Source organism: Chinchilla lanigera, unplaced genomic scaffold, assembly GCF_000276665.1.
Source record: "Chinchilla lanigera isolate Chin_1 unplaced genomic scaffold, ChiLan1.0 scaffold00122, whole genome shotgun sequence".
NCBI classification, from domain to species: Eukaryota; Metazoa; Chordata; class Mammalia; order Rodentia; family Chinchillidae; genus Chinchilla; species Chinchilla lanigera.
In genome coordinates this window covers 936,999-953,499 of record NW_004955523.1, presented here as the reverse complement: position 1 = coordinate 953,499, position 16,501 = coordinate 936,999, and the positions used below count along the sequence as shown (strand labels likewise).

Sequence of the window (16,501 nt, the reverse complement as noted above, 5' to 3'; positions counted from 1 at the left end):
GTCTTTTTGAGACAGGGTCTCACTATGCAGTTCAGGCTGGCCTTGAGCTCACTTTGTAGCCCAGGCTGGTCTCAAACTCGCAGCGGTCCTCCTGCCTCAGCCTCCGGAGTGCTGGGATTACAGGCGTGCGCCACCACGCCCGGCTCTGCCACTTAATACAACTTGATTACCTGTGGGGCAGAGCCTAGAATCTCCGTTCCATTTATTTTTGTTGTAAAAAATAATATAAGAACAATATTCAAGGAAAATGATTTCATCTTCCCCTCAGCACAGCAAATACTTTTGTCTGTCTCCTTTCAGCCTTTGCAAGTGATACCTACTGGTAAAATTTAAATTCTAATCTGTTACTTAACATCAAATCACACTTTATGATTCCACATCTTTTCCTGCTTATCGTTTTCACTGTCCTGTGACCATCGATCTGCAGATGAATCACAACTTATTCATATTCTGTTTTTCATTTTTAACTGTGGACATTCTTACACACAGGAGTTTTTTTCTTCCGTTAAAATATTCCTTAGCCAGTGTGGTGACACGTGCCTGTAATCCCAGCACTCGGGAGGCTGAGGCAGGAGGACTCTTGAAAGTCTGAGAAGCTAAGCAGGGTTAAGAACTTGCCCAAGGTTACACAACAGCTACGCTGGGGCACCCAGATGCCAACCAGGGCAGCCCGACTCCAAAGCTGTGTTCTGTGCCACCTGACAAACCAGCCCAGACCTCAGCGGTGTTCCTGCTCCTGCTGGGTCCCTTCCCCAGACTCCCAGCTGGATTCCTTGCCCTACTGGGACAGTCTTGGGTTTCCTCTCTTCCTCATGGCCATGTCAGGTTGACCCCAGGTGCCCAGGCCACAAGCAAGCTCCTTCCGATTCTTTTCTGCAGAAGTCAACGTCAGAAGCCAACCTTCCACCCAGTACCCACCCCTGCACCGTTATGCTTCCCGACCCTGAGGGCCTGGGATTGGCTCCTGTGAACTTCGGTGCTGACCTTCACTCCTGGACTACCTGCAGCAAACCCTCACCTTCCCCTGCTGCCCAAGCTTGGGGGCTGGAGCAGGAGAGCGGTCCTGCCAACCATCACGGAGGTTCTATGCACTAAATGGGCTCGAGTTTGGAGCCCAAACCGCAGATACCTGCTCCTCCTTCCCAAGAGAAGGTCAGCACAACCCACCACTGAGAAAGCAAAGTCCTCCCCACGGCTTCCACGACAGCGCCCGAGGGAGAGGCTGAGGAGCTTGTACACTGCAGAAAGCCTTCTCCCGGGCCACCAGGCTGGTGCTCCAGCTCAAGTTAACGCCAGCACCACAAAGTTCCTCAGGGGTGAAAGGGATAGCTCATGATCTGCCTAAGCCACGTGCCACGTTTCTTAACTGGACCCAGACAGAGAACCCTCTTTGTGGTCACGATGGAAACTCAACAAGCTCTTTCTTGGTGACCCGTCACCGCTAGGCTTTTGCTGCTGTCACTTGTTCCTCTAACTGGAACTGGATGAGAATGGCATGAAATTCCCAAGTATAAGTCCTTAGGGGCCGGCTGGTCAGCCTCACAGAGAAGAAAAGCAATCAAACTAACCGTGGCTTCCCTTGCTGGAGGGAGGACCTGGCTGCCAGAGGAGAGAGGATGAGATTTAGACAAGAAGGGGTGTCGGTTCTGCTTCTTCCCAGCAGTGCGGCCTTCAGCCAGTCACTGAGCTCCTGAGCCCCCAGTTTCCCATCAGTGAGACAGGGAACCGCCTATGCTGCCCTGCTAGGCGACCGAGAGTACTGCGAGAAGAGGGAGGCCACGCACTTTCTTTTTCAAATACAAGTAAGTAGTTACAAGTTGAAAAGTACAGTGCGCCAGAATTTAAAACTGCCAAAGGACACAAAAGGGTCAGCTAGAGTTTGGACGCCACCCCGCCCCCCACACACACACACCTACACACACCGAGCCACCTACAACAATGTGACTGGGTCACTTAAAATTCTTTCTTCTTCATCTACAAAATAAAACCATTAAAAAAAAAAAAAAAAAGACAACAAAAATGCCTTGTCCCTGCTAACTAAGCATTCTTACATGCAAAGGGCCAAGTGTCTAATCTGCCATGAACACATTTTTAATAACCAGAGTCCTCTGAACCCAATTCATCATCACTTACTGCTGTGTTGGAGAATTAAGAGTTAAATGGCACAGCCGGCGTGGAGGCGCACGCCTGTAATCCCAGTACTCAGGAGGCTGAGGCAGGACGATGGATGCAAGTTCAAGGCCAGCCTGAGCTACATAGGGAGATCATGTCTCCAAAAAAAAAAAAGAGTTAAATGGCAGAAATAAAAAAGTCTTGTTACTGAGAGTAGCAGAGTGAAGGAGGGGCCTCCAGGCCTACAGACTACACTGAGAGCTCCGAGCTCTCAGTGTAGAGACCCTTGCGAGTCTGCAGGGGCCAGCAAGGAGAGAGGGCAGTGTGGACGCAGGCTCTGGACTCAGCTCGGGCTCCCTGGTGACCTCCAACTGGCTGCTGCTGCCATCACCAGCTGGCAGGGCACAGGCAGCTGGGAGGGCAGAGACTGAACTGTACTTTGTGAGCTCAATCATGTGCTGTGTGTTTTCTTTATACTCTTTTCCCCTAAACAAATCCAAAGCCCTTAGCCAAGTCTTTCCGTGTCTCATCTTGGTCTCAGGTTATGGGACCTGAGACTTCTCTTTATTCTTCTAAAGAGAAGAATCTGGCACCATGTGTGGTCCAGGGTGGCCCAAAGAAGCACCACGCCCCCTGACCAAGGGCAGTGAAGTGGCGGCAGCAGAGGCAAGCGAGACTCAGAGGAGAAGGCGCCTTCTCGGGCACTGGCCCCTGGGCAGAGCCCCACTGACTATCGCCGTGGAAGGCCCGCAGCTGTTCCGCCAAGACACAGCAGTGCCCAAACTCAGAGCGCAAGCACAGACGCTGCCGTCTCTCTGTGCTTGTTCCAGGGAATTTCTCGGTGAAGCTGCCCCGAATGACCAAAACAGCCACTGCAGACTTTAGGGTTTCATGGCTGAGTGTAATTTTGAAACAAACTTGGGGGGCTACCATAAAGTCGCCGACTTCTTACTAGACACGGCTGCCCGTTAATCACGACTGCCAACGTGACTGGGTTAAGAAACGCCTCACAGACTGGTAAGTGCAGCGCTGGGTGCGTCTGGGTGCGTCGTGGAGGTGCGACTTTAGGGGCTGTGTCCGGTCCTTGGTGCCTTTCCCCTGGTGCTGCTCCCCTGTTCTGTTTCTCAGCGGCCCTGAACTAAGCACCTTCCTCTTCCATGCCCTTCTGCCAGGGTGTCCCTGCCTTGAGCCTACTGACCATGGACTGAACCCTCCGAACCTGTAAAGCAAGTCAAACGCCCCCTCCATTAAGGAGTGGGTGTCAGGTATTGCATCCCATCAATGGGGAAGCTAATACAGTAGGTAAAACACACACACACACACACACACACACACACACACACACACACGGTATTCACTACCAGCATAACTGCATGAAAGAAAAGACATTTCAATGTCAAAAAAAGAACTATTTGTTGTTTTTTTTAAATTTTTTAAAGAACTATTTGAAAGGTTTAACTTCATGGACAGTTCAGTCTCCACCAACACTGAGTTTCTTTTCTCTTCATGGATCATGAAAAGTTCATCAAAGACCAGCACCTAGCCAGAGGGGGCTCCTGGATTCACCAAGTCCTGTTCTCACCTGAGAATTCCAGGACTCTTTCAACCAGTTTAGGGAGAAAAAGTGCCCATCCCAGCTACCCGGGAACTTCAGGTCCACCTTGTCTGGACAGCGTGTACCACAGTGCGGCCACTCAGATAAGCACTCAGGGTGGCCCATTCCCCGGCCCGCACACTAAGGCTTTCCAGCAGTGACCCACCCACCCACTGCCACTCCCACCTGGCAGCATCACGGTGTCTCATCTATAGAGATACAAGAATTTGGACTTCTAAAGACTACTTTGATTTAACAGAAGCTTTGCTGTTAAAACAAAATTTTAAAAATATCACTCCAAGTTCACAGGACAGTTCTCGTTACCACTGATTGAGCAGGGAGCCAAGAGCTTTAAACGTATCATATTACCCACATCACATCAGTGAGCGAGAAAAGTAAGCTGCAGAATAATACGGAGAGGATGCCTCCAGTTTTGTATTCTAAGTTTATGTGAAATATCTCTCCACCACCACACATATTTATACAGGCACAAAAGAGGTCTGGAAGGGTCTGTATACAGTGGCTATTCTTTGGGAACGAGAGTGCCTGTGTGTAATTACAGTGTTAAAATTATAAATTTCTATACTTTCAGAATTTTAAGCAATAAATATGCATCAAGAGAAACACACATATTTATTTTATAATCAAAACAAATATTTTCCCCAGGAAATCCATTTTATAGACATGACAACTGAGGCTCAGAAAAAGCATGGTAAATGTGTGTAAATAATGAGGACCCAAGGTGGACAGTAAGGGCAAACAGAGGTATGGGGTGCAGAGGCAAGAAAAACCATAGAGTCCTAGAAAGATTCTAGAAAGTTCCAGGAAGGAAGCAACTTTCAAGCTGCTGCCTAATAGACAGGTAGAGCTTCAAGAGCTGAAAACAAGGAGAAGGAAGATCCCCAGGTTAAAAAAAATAACGTAAGAAATGCACAGAGGTGGAAAGTACAGGCTATATTTAAAGAAGAATAAGGCACTATTTGAATAAAACACGGGAGGGAAAGGAGGGAAGAGAAAGAAAATAATAGCAATTTAGTGCCCACAGGTGGCGGCATCACGGTAACTCTTCTATGTATCATGTACCTGATCAAACTTATCTATGATCAGAAACCTGTGCTTGACTAAAACCATCTTAACATATAAGACAAATGACCAGGTGGAAGAACCATGCGCAACTGTATCACAAACAAAGACAAGCATCCATATTATCTAAAGAGCTCTCAGAAACAGAAAAATCGGAGGCCCTAAAAGAAAAGTCAGCAAAGGATATAAACAAAGCTCACAGGGGGAAAACATCAAATGTTTCTTACACAGAGAAATGTGCTCAACCCTTCTGCTTACAAGAGACGTACAAATGCAAACTCTGGAGTAGCACGTTTAACCAGCCTGGTAAAACTTCAAGAGTCCAATAACATCCATTTGCTGAGACTGCAGAGACAGGCACTCTCAGATGCTGCTGGCAGGAGCGTCAATGGGTGTGACTCTCTGAACAGCGATCTGGCAACGTCTACACACAGCACAGCACGTGGATGCCTTGGCCCTGCAGTTCTACCTGCGGTGGTGGGGCGCTGCTTGGGCCACCTTTGCAGCTGGAACATCACAGCAACTGCGTTACTGTGCTTTTCTCTTGGCAGTGAGAGTCACCCGAAAAGCTTCTCCCACCCCCATGACCACACAGCCAAGTGCTGCTGAAGTGGGAGTTCAAAGCCCCTAGTCCCTTGTCTCAAGGCGGGACAACACTGTCAGCTGCATTCAAAATCAGCTCAACGCTTGATTTCTGAGAGACTTCATCTTTGCTTGACTCACTCCCTTAACACAAGCCCCCCAAAATCAAATATACCCAAGTCCTCCCTCCAGGGGCCTGATCTAAACCACTCGTCAATGTGCAGAAGGGTGCGTGAACACAGGTTACCCACAGCAGCACTAGTTGGAAATAGCTAAGTATTTTGCACAGAACAGAAACAGCCAAGATGCCTTCAGTGGAGGGTTAAACAAACGAGGATCCGTCCGCAGGCGAGCGCCAGGGGTGTGGGGACGGAAGCTGCTCCTTCACACCAGCAAGGAACGCTCTCTGAAGCAGACGGAACGCAAAAAACGACAGCCAGACCCCACCCTTACACGCTGTTCTTACACAGACCGTGACCTAACAATCATCTTTACATTTTTAAATAGTTGGAAAAAATCAAAAGAAAGATATTTATTGACAAGAGAAAATGAAATAAAATTGAAATTTAAGTTCCCCTGAATAGAGTCTGATTGGGACACAGCCACAGTCATGGCCTAGGACCGCTTTTGCTCTCTGACGGTGCCACTGAGCAGTTCGTTACAGGAGCCGTGTGTGAGAGGAAGCCTGAAATACTTACAGTCTGGAAATTTATGGGAGAAGTGTGCTGCCTCCTGACGTGGGACACATAAACTTTTGTGCGAAAGTAAGGACACATGTTGTGTTTCTCTGCATACTCAAAAAGCAAGCACGGGAAAGGTGCCCTGAAAAGTTGGTTACTCACCATAATAGCAGTTACTGATGCAGGAGGGGCAGCAAGTACGGGTGGGGAGTGGGGCAGGGGATCAGTGAACAATTACTCTGCGCTCAGCTCTGTGCCAGTAGCACATGTCATGTGCATTGTGTTGCGCACCACCCGATTAGCTCCTCACCACCCCCGCTGCAGTTGACAGAACAGAACGGATACGCGCTCTATACCTTGCTAAGTATTACAGAACCTAGGTGCAGAAGCCAGGCTACTAAAGCAGATTAACTTCATCCTAAACCCACCTACAGATGAGGACACTGGGGCTTCGGGGATGAAAGAACAGGTCTGGGCTCATACAGCAGAAGGCCTGAAATACTGGGCGAGAGGTCTGGGCTGTGTGAGCAGGTCAGGGAGAGGCATTAGAGATCTGAGGGCAGGGAAATAACACCCTCTTTCTGTCATTCAAGAAGCACCAGGGCTGGGGATTTAGCTCAGCGGCACAGTGCCTGCCTGGCAAGCACAAGGTTGTGAGCTCAGTTCCTGGTACTGGAAAACAACAACAACAACAGAAAAAAAACAACAACAAAAAGAAGAAGCACCTACAAAGTGTTGGCCACATGCCAGGCCCTGGGGCCCAAGGATGGCAAGACCTTTATCCCACTTCAGTCCAGTGGAGACTAGACAAAGGGACCAGCATCTCTGTGAAGGTGAGGGGACCCAAAGGAGCCAACAGGCACCTTAAGACCCTCACGGTCCTCAGGCAGGTCTAGGCAGGATGGGCGGGCATTCCTAAGTGATTACTGTCCTGGAGAAGGACCGCCTGGTGATAGAGACCGAGGCAGGGGCCAGAGGCCTGCTGCAAGACATTGGCTATGCTCTGGGCCAGCTGTGGGTGGGACTGAGAGGAAAGTAGGGCCTCAAGGGATATTCAAGGTGCAGAGATGTGGACAATTCCCAGCAGCGGCTTAGACAAATGAAAGGAAGGTTTTCGGGGGCCCAGAGCTCAACCTGAGCGACCCAAGAAGTAGACAACGGGCTCGGTGTTGTCCGTGATGGATGTTCGGTACCTCAAATGGATCTCAAGACAGACACACGCAGGAGGAGGAGGCAGGACTCAGGAGAGGGTTCTTGGGGCTGTCGATACATCCAGGTGAGGAGGGTAGGTGCTTCTCAGTGAGGAGGTGCTGTCTTCAGAGTTAAGGGGTGTTATGGTTTGTGTCTAGATGTCCCCCCAAAGCCTCATGCGGTCACAGGGCTTTTTCAGAGTTGGCTGAATCCAGAGTGTAGGATGTTGATTAAGGGCACGTGATTAGTAAATCAGTCCACTGACTGGCATAGTTCCGGCTAGGATTAAACATGTGAATGCTATACCTGCCCTAGGGCAGGTACCCTGCACACAATGTAAGGGAAGAAAGAGCCTTGTCCCCTGCTGCTTTTGCTATCTTCCACCACCATGAAGGGTTGCCCTCTGCCACGTGCCATCCTGCCTTGGAGCCAGCCGAGTGTGGACTGAAACCTCCACAGACAGTAAGCTAAATAAACCTTCCACCCTTTAACACTGGGTGTTGGGTATTTTGTCTCTGCAGTGAGAGGAAAGTAACTAAGACAAGGGGGAAGACTGACACTCCACAAGGAGAGCGTGTCAAACAAGCCGTGCCCCAGCCCTGGGAGGCCCTTGCTCGCGGCTAGCGCCTCCCCTGTGAAGGGGGAAACCTGCTAACGAACAGAACCGTTGCAGTGTTAAGTTTTGCGCCCATAAATCCTCCTCCAACCATTGGTGCCTGCTACCACTTGTCCACCAGCGCACGGCTGAACAAGTGAGCAGGCAGTGAACTAGTATCAGCAGAAAGCTGTAGCAACAGCCTGCCGTATGTCACTCAGCAGTTTGCTCTTCCCTGCACACGTGTGTGCTGTGGAGCTGGGTGGGGCTGTTTCCTCTGCCCTTTCTGCACACACTGACACTCGTCGTAGTTTCTGCTAATAAAACTGTTTCCAGCTCATTCTAACCACGGAGTTAACTGGGTCGATGGTCCACAGCAATCTTTATGATCTCAGGTACACTGACACCTAGACACTTCAAAAACGTAACAGCAGTGAGGATGAAGAAGGGCGGAAGGGGGTTGGGGACACCGAGGTTCCGGGGCCAAACAAGGAAGGGGCTGAAGGCAGTAGCCAGAGAAGGGCACGGGAAAAGGGGAGAGAGGAAGACGGCGCTCCCGGAACTCTACTGCCAGCCAAGGCAGAGCCGGAACCCCTTCCTGGGACCGCAGGCCCAGCTCCCTGTGGGGTGGCGTGCCCCGGCCCCGCCCAAGTGGCTCAGTTTCTCCTGAGGACCTGGGTGCTGGTAAGAGAAGGGAGGACCCTTCTCCCCTCCTGATGGCCAGGACCCCTCACACTGAGCCAGGTTCAGACTCGCTGGGCTGTCACACCCCCAGGGCCAGGGTAGAGACACAGGGACAGTGCCCAAGGGGAAGTCGGCACCTGCCTACTGCTTGGCACCCTGATGGGGCATCGCCTGCGCTGGTCTCACTCGCCACTGCCGTCCTGAAGGGCTGAGAGCCACCCCCAAGTATCCTGCAGGGGCCTCAAGATCACTCCTCTGCTGCTGCCATGCCGGTCCCAGCCCCTCAGCCTCACTGGCACCTCGAGATCCCCCTCGGCCCCACCCTGCTGTCTGTGAGTCACACCCCCAGCTCTGAGCCTCCAGACTTCCAGCTCTTTCCGCGGCCACACCCAGGTCTGAGAGGCCTGGAGCTCTGGCACCCAGACCCCAGCGGTGCCCCTGCCAGGATGTGGGGTGGGGAGGGGGCACAACCCTGGGGGTGTCTCTCCTGCCCGGAACGCCGCCCTGCTCTGCTTCCCAGCCGGCCAGGGGGAAAACACAGCGGCCCTGTTTCCAGACAGGTGAATAAGCGGCTGGGGGAGACTCAGCTCTGCGCCCTGGGGAGTGCTGGGCGGGGGACAGCCACACCGTTCTGGGGTTCATCCCCACCCTAAGGGCAGCCACCAGGTAGGTTTGGCCTCTGTTTCCAAAGGGCCCGGAGCCTCCTCAGCACCTCGTGCCTCGCCTCCGCACAGCCCTCACACCTCTACGACCGCGAGCACTGCTCCACTGAGCTGCCTGCCTTCGAGGCGGCCAAGCCCTCGGCCTGTTGCATCGCCCGTGTTCTCTCGTGGCTGGGCAGGCAGCTGAAGCAGGCTGCCTGGGCCCTGGGCTCACACCTGGGGGCCCCAGAAGAACAGGCAGGAGGAGAAGGTGCCCAGCGCCTGGGAAATGTCCTTTGTTTTCTACCAAGCTTGCCCAGTGTCAAACTCCTGGGCAGCAGTGCTCTCCCTCCCACCGGAAGAGGAGCCACTCCCAGACCCCTCTGCCTCCTGAGCCCAGCAGGAGCCCCTGAAGCTGGCAGAGGACACAGACCCCAGAGGGGAAGGGGCTGGGTCTTAGCCTCTTCGTATCTTCCACGGAATCACAGTGCTGGGCACACAGTTGCTCTCCCAGAACGTTGGTTACATGAACCCTGAATTTCTCCATGGCTTCTCCCAACTCTCCTGCCTCCCTGGAGCTGTTCGACAGCCAGCCAGGGTTCCTGAAGCTCTGGGCTCCAAGTTCCCTGGGAAGACCTGTCAGCGCACGGGAAATCCGGATTTCATGAACTCGTCCTTCAGCCACTGCCAAGCTGCACCTAGGTACCCTTGGAAGAGCACGGACGCATCGGGCGCCGCGGGACACACTCTCAGCCGGGGGCAGCTTGCAACCCAAGGCCACAGAGCCACAACTAACAAAGCTTGGGGTCAGACACAGGTATTCTGCAAGCAACCTGGCTCCAGAGCCTGTACTCTAGCTATGCTCACTTTGTCTCCGCTTGAGAACTGTGCTCTGGGACGGAGCCACAGAAGGCCAAGAATCTGGGCTTCAGCATGTGAGATGTTGTGGTAAAAGGGAAGCCTTGGAGAGGCACTTTTTAAAATCAGGAAGTAACAAGGTTAGAAACAGTCTCTTAGGAAGAGGGTCGTAGGAAAAACTTCCCTGGAGCTCCTCTGCCTGGCCCCGTGGCACACATTGCACAGGGGCGCTCCCCTCCTCACCTCCACACTCACAAAGCCTTCCCCTGGCCCAGGCGCGCGTTGGCACTGCTGCATGCCAGTCACTGGCTTTGAGCGCTTGCAGTTGAGCACCCTTGTGCCTGGAGTAAAGCAAGGTGAGGGGAAGGAGAGAATGGAGGGCACGAGGGAGGAGCAGAAGGCAGGCAGGCAGGCTGTGCCGGACAAAATCCGCCCAGTTTTCTGACTCAGGGATCATCCCTCTATCGAGCATCCTTTCTTCCAACTGGCCTGAAAAACTCATCCGGGACATACGCCACATGTAGCTCTGCCTCACTATGGTAAAGGGATTGAGATGAGTGCAGGATTTGTGCAGAAGAAGGTTATCTCTTCTTGGTTTATCCCTTGGAATGTCTCTTGGGGTGTGCAGCTATGGGCGCTAACTGCAGGCCATCCCCTTTTAGTACAGGATGCTGGTGGGGAGACAACTGGAGATGTTGAAATGCAGGACCCAAAGTGTGGGCAGATGTGCTGCCAGAAACAGATCAAGAACTGTGCCTCCCTGGCTATTGGAACAGGACATCTGCTTGTGCTGAAGGGAGGGTGACTGCTCTCAAATCCAAGGACAGGAAGCCAGCCGAGCTGAGATCAGACTGTAATGAGACTTGTCTAACAGCGTTTCCTCCTCTGGATATTTGCCATCCTAAGGGGCAGTGGCTGGGGAGGCAACCAAGTCTCTGGGAGACGCGGTACTCCCTATAGAACCCATCTTGGTGAAATTCAGTAGTTCCTCTTTATTTGCAGTTTTGCTTTCTGTGGTTTCAGTTACTTGAAGTCAAACTCAGTCTGAAGACATCAGATGGGAAATTCCAGAAATAAACAATTTGTACGCTTTAAATTGTGCACTATTTTGAGGCACATGATGAAATCTCTCATTATCCCACTGTCTTGCCCAGGATGTGAATCATCCCTTTGTCCAGGGTATCCACACTGTAGATGCTACCCTCTGGTTAGTAACTAGCCACTCTGGTTGTCAGATCAACTCTCACAGTGTCACAATGTTTGCGTTAAAATAATAACCTTATGTTACTTAATACTGCCCCTAAAGTGCAAGAACAGAGATGGCAATTCAGACATGCCAAAGAGAAGCTATGTCAAAGCGCTTGCTTTAAGGTGAGAGTTCTCGATTTAATGAGAAAAGGAAAAACTATTCGATGAGGTTTCTAAGCCCTACAGATCTGCTATCCAGGAAATTGTAAAGGAAAAATAAATTGGTTTACTGCCACACCTCAAACTTAGTTTAGTTGTAGCGTGTGATAAAGGCACAGTAAAGACAGAAAATATTAAATTAGAGGGCTCAGAACTCTCTCTAGTTTCAGAGTGTCCAGTGGGGGCCTAAGAACATATTCCCCTGAGATAAGAAGGGATTACGGTGACAGCCGCGCTCACCGAATACAGACTGTGCACCAGGTACCCAATGTACATCGCCTCATTAAGCTCCCCACGACAGCCTGAGCAGTAGGCGTCAGGGTCGCAGCACAGCCTTTGAGGACTGTGTCTGAAGGAGGAACGCAGCTGCGCCCAGGTCAGGTGTCTCACGATCGTCACGACCCAGGGCTCTAACGCTCAGTGTGCTGGGCTCTAAGGCTCTAGGTGCTCCTCCCATCACTGCAGCCCATTCTCAGCTCAGGCTCCGGCCACACAAGCTGACCTGGAGGTGCGGCCTGAATTAAAAAGTGCATGAGATCTGGAAATGGTTGGAGATCTGAAGCCAGAAAGGGGAATGACAGCAGAAGGCAGGGCGTAAGGGACCTGCCAAGCACTGCAGGAGATCAGAGGGCAGCAGCGACAAGGAAGAGCTCGGGGCTGCAGAACCTGGGCGAGGACGATTTCCCACAGCCACAGAGAGCCTGGAGGATGGCCCCTCACCACCATCAGCCGGGCCACGCGGTGTCTGCCTCCGGAGCCACGCCGCACGTCAAATAAATTATCCCACAGTTCCTCCCTCATGCTCCTGTGTTCTGCAGGGCCTCCGGCTTCCTCCCAAGAAAACCTGTGGAATCCATTTCTTCCCAAGGAAGGGGCTCTGACAGGGTGTGGCTGGCCAGGGACTTGCAAGGACGCTGCCTCGCCAGCCGGCCATACCAAATACCCTCATGACGCCTCTGATGCAGCTCACAGCCCCGTGCAGGCCCGCGTGGGTGGACAAGCGAGACGGGGCCAGGGCTGAGGCCCCAGGAGGAGAACGTGTGAGGCCTGTGTGGGTGACCGGCTGGGAGCAGAAATGTAGTAGCTCTAGAGGTTTTGATTTGTAATCTTTGTTTTGCAAGGAACAGGGATTTTTTTCTCTTCAAGAAGCACTCAACTTCCTTGAATTTTAGACTTTTCACAAATATTTTTTTAGGAGAAAAAAGAAGAAAAAAAACCCTCACAGAATGCCTGTCCCAGCTACTCACTTCCACAATGAATCACAGACACAAAACCACAGCTATGTGGCTAACAAAGGAACTATGTGTTTTCCCACTTGGTTATTGGAAATCATTTAGCAATCTTCACTATGTCACAGGCAGACAGAGGGACAGACAGGCGGACTGACATAACCCTCGGGGTCCTAAAAGCACCCATTTATAACAGGGTCAGCATATAACTGCACATGCGTGTGAGCACACACACACACACGTGCACACACACACACATACACACACTCACTGTTGCCCTCTTCTAACCCTTTTCTGGGAAGTTCTGCGGCTGAGTTTAAATCCCCCCTCAGCCCTCTGCACAAGGTTTGCTCAAGCATGTGTGTGTTCACGTGCAGGGCCTGGCGGGGGGGGGGGGGGGGGGAGGGAGGCACAGCCGGTGCGTTCTGCGGTGGGAACAAGTGTATGTTTCAGCTATTTCTTACTACTGTTATCATAATATCACTTGACTTTGCTGAAGCAATTTTCACCTGAGAAGCTCACAGTGCCTTTCTGACAGTGGCAAATGAATTAACCCATGGCAGATTTACAGAGGGACTAACTGGAAAAACTACCGAGCCTATAAATCAGAAACTTCCTCAGTATTCCAGGCAAGGCGTGAAACCTGATATAGATTTGAAAACCTAGAGCTCAAAAGAAGTCACAGGGTGTGAGAGCTCCTTCAGGGGGTCTGGGCAGAGTGTCCCCGCAGTCTTTAACCCCCCCTTGTGTCACCTCCCCCTCCCAGGCTGACGCTGGCCGAGCAGCAGAATTCTGTAAGCGTGGTCAGGTGGGACAGACCCTCCTTCCTCTCCCTCTTGCCCCCTCGCTGCCCAGCCTTCTCCTTCCAAGCCAAAATCCTAGTGGATTTAAGTCACGCAGTGAGTACAGCCACAAGTGCGCTCTGTTTATTGTTACTGCTTTTCCAAGCCTGCCGCAGGGATCTGCATACGGGAACGTTTCCCTGAGGCCAGCAAGCTCCCTACGCTCCACACCTGGCTGTGAGGGACGCTGGGCCAGGCCCTCGGGCTCTCTGGATTTTTCTGAAGACCCCCTGGATGCCCAGCGCCCCAGTCTTCCTCTGCAGCTTCCCACTGGAGCCCGGATTCCCGCACTTACCCCGCCCACTCGTCCCAGAGGCCAGTCAGCAAAATGCTGGCAAGCAAGGCTGCCCTCAGTGTCCCTGTTGTAACGCGGGTGACAGGAATGGCTGCCCCACGGGCATTGTGGGGACGGGCAAACGTGCGAGAGGTCTTCTGCTTGCTCCTGAAGACTCTGGAGAGCTCCCCGCTCAGCCAACGCAGACCCCAGTAAGAAGTCACAGGTAGCCATAGTGAGTGCAGGTCCCCTTGCAACTGCCTCCCCACAGGCACTGCCTGGGGGTCCTGGGGGTCCGCTCCGATGCCTGTGCTACTCAGTGCCAGCGGCTGCGGGTACCCTGCCCCTTTGGACCTGGAGGCTTAGCGCTGTCCTGCAGAGCTACCCATGTGCTATCATCCTCTGCAGTTCTGGGCAGCCCCGCCCATGCCTTTGTAAACTGTCCCTGTCCAGTGCACCTTCTCCTCCCTACCAGAGCTTTGATCCAGATAAGAAAAACTATCAGCTATGAGTACCAAGCTCTGAACCGTGTGACTCCGCACTTTCTCCACACTGTTTTGTTATTCAGACCACAGAACTGCAGCCAGCATTAGCAATAGCATTTTACACCCAACCCAAAAAGGCTGGTGCGCAACTGAATCCCATGAACCTGAGGTCCGTCTGACTCATGAACCCTGCTCACACCCCTGTGCCGTGGTGTCCCCAGCACTAAACTGGGTGGAGCCCATACAGCGCCGGCTCCTCACTAACCCTCCGCAGACAAGAGGTTCAGACAACATCCACACCACACTCAGAACGCCCATGGTCCAAAATTCTGCTTTACCATAACCCCAACCACAGCCCTCAGACCACACTAATGTTGCAGCCCTAACCCTACCCTAACCACCATTCCACTGTTAAGCTGAACGTCCACTAACCACAACCCAGTACCACCCGGTCCCACCCTAAGCACCTCCTACCATAGCCATTCACCCAGACCCACCTCAGGGCTGCCCTGAGCACCCAGGCCTCTCCCTGCCCCTCGGCTGCAAGTGCGGCCTCCGTCCCACCTGCACTTGCACACCACTAGGTAGACACAAGTGGCCAAAAGGCATTTGTACAAAATCTGCTCCCTGAAATCCACTGAGCTGGAGATGCTGTGGGGCCACAGGAAGGGAAAGGGAACAGGGTCCACTGGCACCGTGCCTGAAACGCCGCAGGGGTGGAGTGAACCCCCCCGGCGGTGGTGTATGGGGTGAAGCACACGCACACCCCCACTCTGCCACGACCACTCAGTGACAGCAGTAACAAGTACTTGCCAGGCACATTTCAGTCCATGAACCAATCTTCCCCACACATTGCCTTAGTAAATCCTTGTGATGTCCCAGTGAGGAAGGAACTGTCTCTCCCGTTTTACAGGAAGGACACTGATGCTTCATGCAGTGAGCAGCTTGCCCAAGGTCGTGCGGCAGTCAGCGGCCCAGCCAGGAAGCAAAACAGGGCATTCAGAGTCCATGTCTATTCCAACAGTGTTTTCAAGGTCCTCACGGCTGAGAAATTTCAGAAAACCCCAGCGGGAGAAGGCTGGGGTTCAGAATAATAAAAACAAACCAGGAAAAAGGAGGAAATGCTGGAAAAAAGAAGGCACTCAACCCCCAGAGTGCCCCAAAAATGTGGAGGGCTGAGCCCGGCTGGGAGGCACCACTCAACAGCTGTGAAGAGGGGGAGGGTACAGGAGAAGCCGACTGCTGACCACTGCCCTCGCAGGGAGGACGCGAGGCCAGGCTGTCAGGGACAGCTACGGTCTGCGCTGTGAAAGGTGCGTGTGTCCTTGTCGTGCCTTTGGAAATGGGCAAAAGGGGCAGTTGCCTATCCGGGACGGAAAGTGGCCAGGACAGAGGCCAGAATCTGAGACCACTTAGCTCCTGCTCCTAGGGAAGGGCCAGGAGAGCCCTCTGCTTTACACATGTGGAAACTGAGGCCAGGGGTGGGGGCGGGGGTAAAGGCCTTCCCAGGGTCTCCTAGCACAAACAGGTCTCTCGTCATGAGAATGGTCTCGGGCACAGGGCCCTGAATGAGGAGGAAAGAGGCCACAGGGGCGGCGCTGTGCTCAGGGGCAAGCAGCAGCACACCAAGGCTCGCAGGGGGGCGGCGAGAGCGGGGGCAGGGCCCGGCAAGCAGCCGGATGGGCCCAGAATCACGATCTCCTGGATCTCCAGGACAGGCCCACAGACTGCCTGCCAACGCCTGAGCTGCCTCGGTTTCCCCACCTACAAGCTCAGACAGTAAGGCAGAGAAAACCTATGCAGGTAAATGGGATGCTTACATTGGTTTGTGGCTGACACAGGGGTAGGCAGGCAGGTGAAGCAATTCAGCATTTACTGAACCGACTGTGTGCTAGATACCCCGCCTGTCACTCACATGGAGCATCTCCATGAACTCTCCTGGGCTTTCTGTGAGACAGTGCTGTGGTCCGTACGCAGATGTCCTCCCAAAGTTTCGTGCGCTCATAGGTGGGGCTTCCGGGTGGTGACTGGATCGTGGGTGTGAGGCTCATAGTGGAACTAATTTAGTTCACAGCTAAATGCGATGTGAGGAGGTGAATCCTGGTTGGAGGCGGTGGTCCCCAGGGGCCGGGCGGGAAGGGTCTGCCCCCCTCCTCCCCCCTTGATTTCCGTCTGCCGGGCCACGGGCGACACCCCTCTGCCATGCCCTTCCACCGCGCTGCCCGCCTTTGAGCCAGCCGACCA

At 52.9% G+C, this 16,501-nt stretch overlaps 1 protein-coding gene across 1 annotated transcript in view; it reads right to left on the bottom strand.

The window, feature by feature from the left end:
* Positions 1-16,501, bottom strand: part of Ltbp2 (latent transforming growth factor beta binding protein 2) — a gene marked incomplete at its 5' end in the record, with an annotated part of 86,528 nt that overhangs the window by 52,248 nt on the left and 17,779 nt on the right.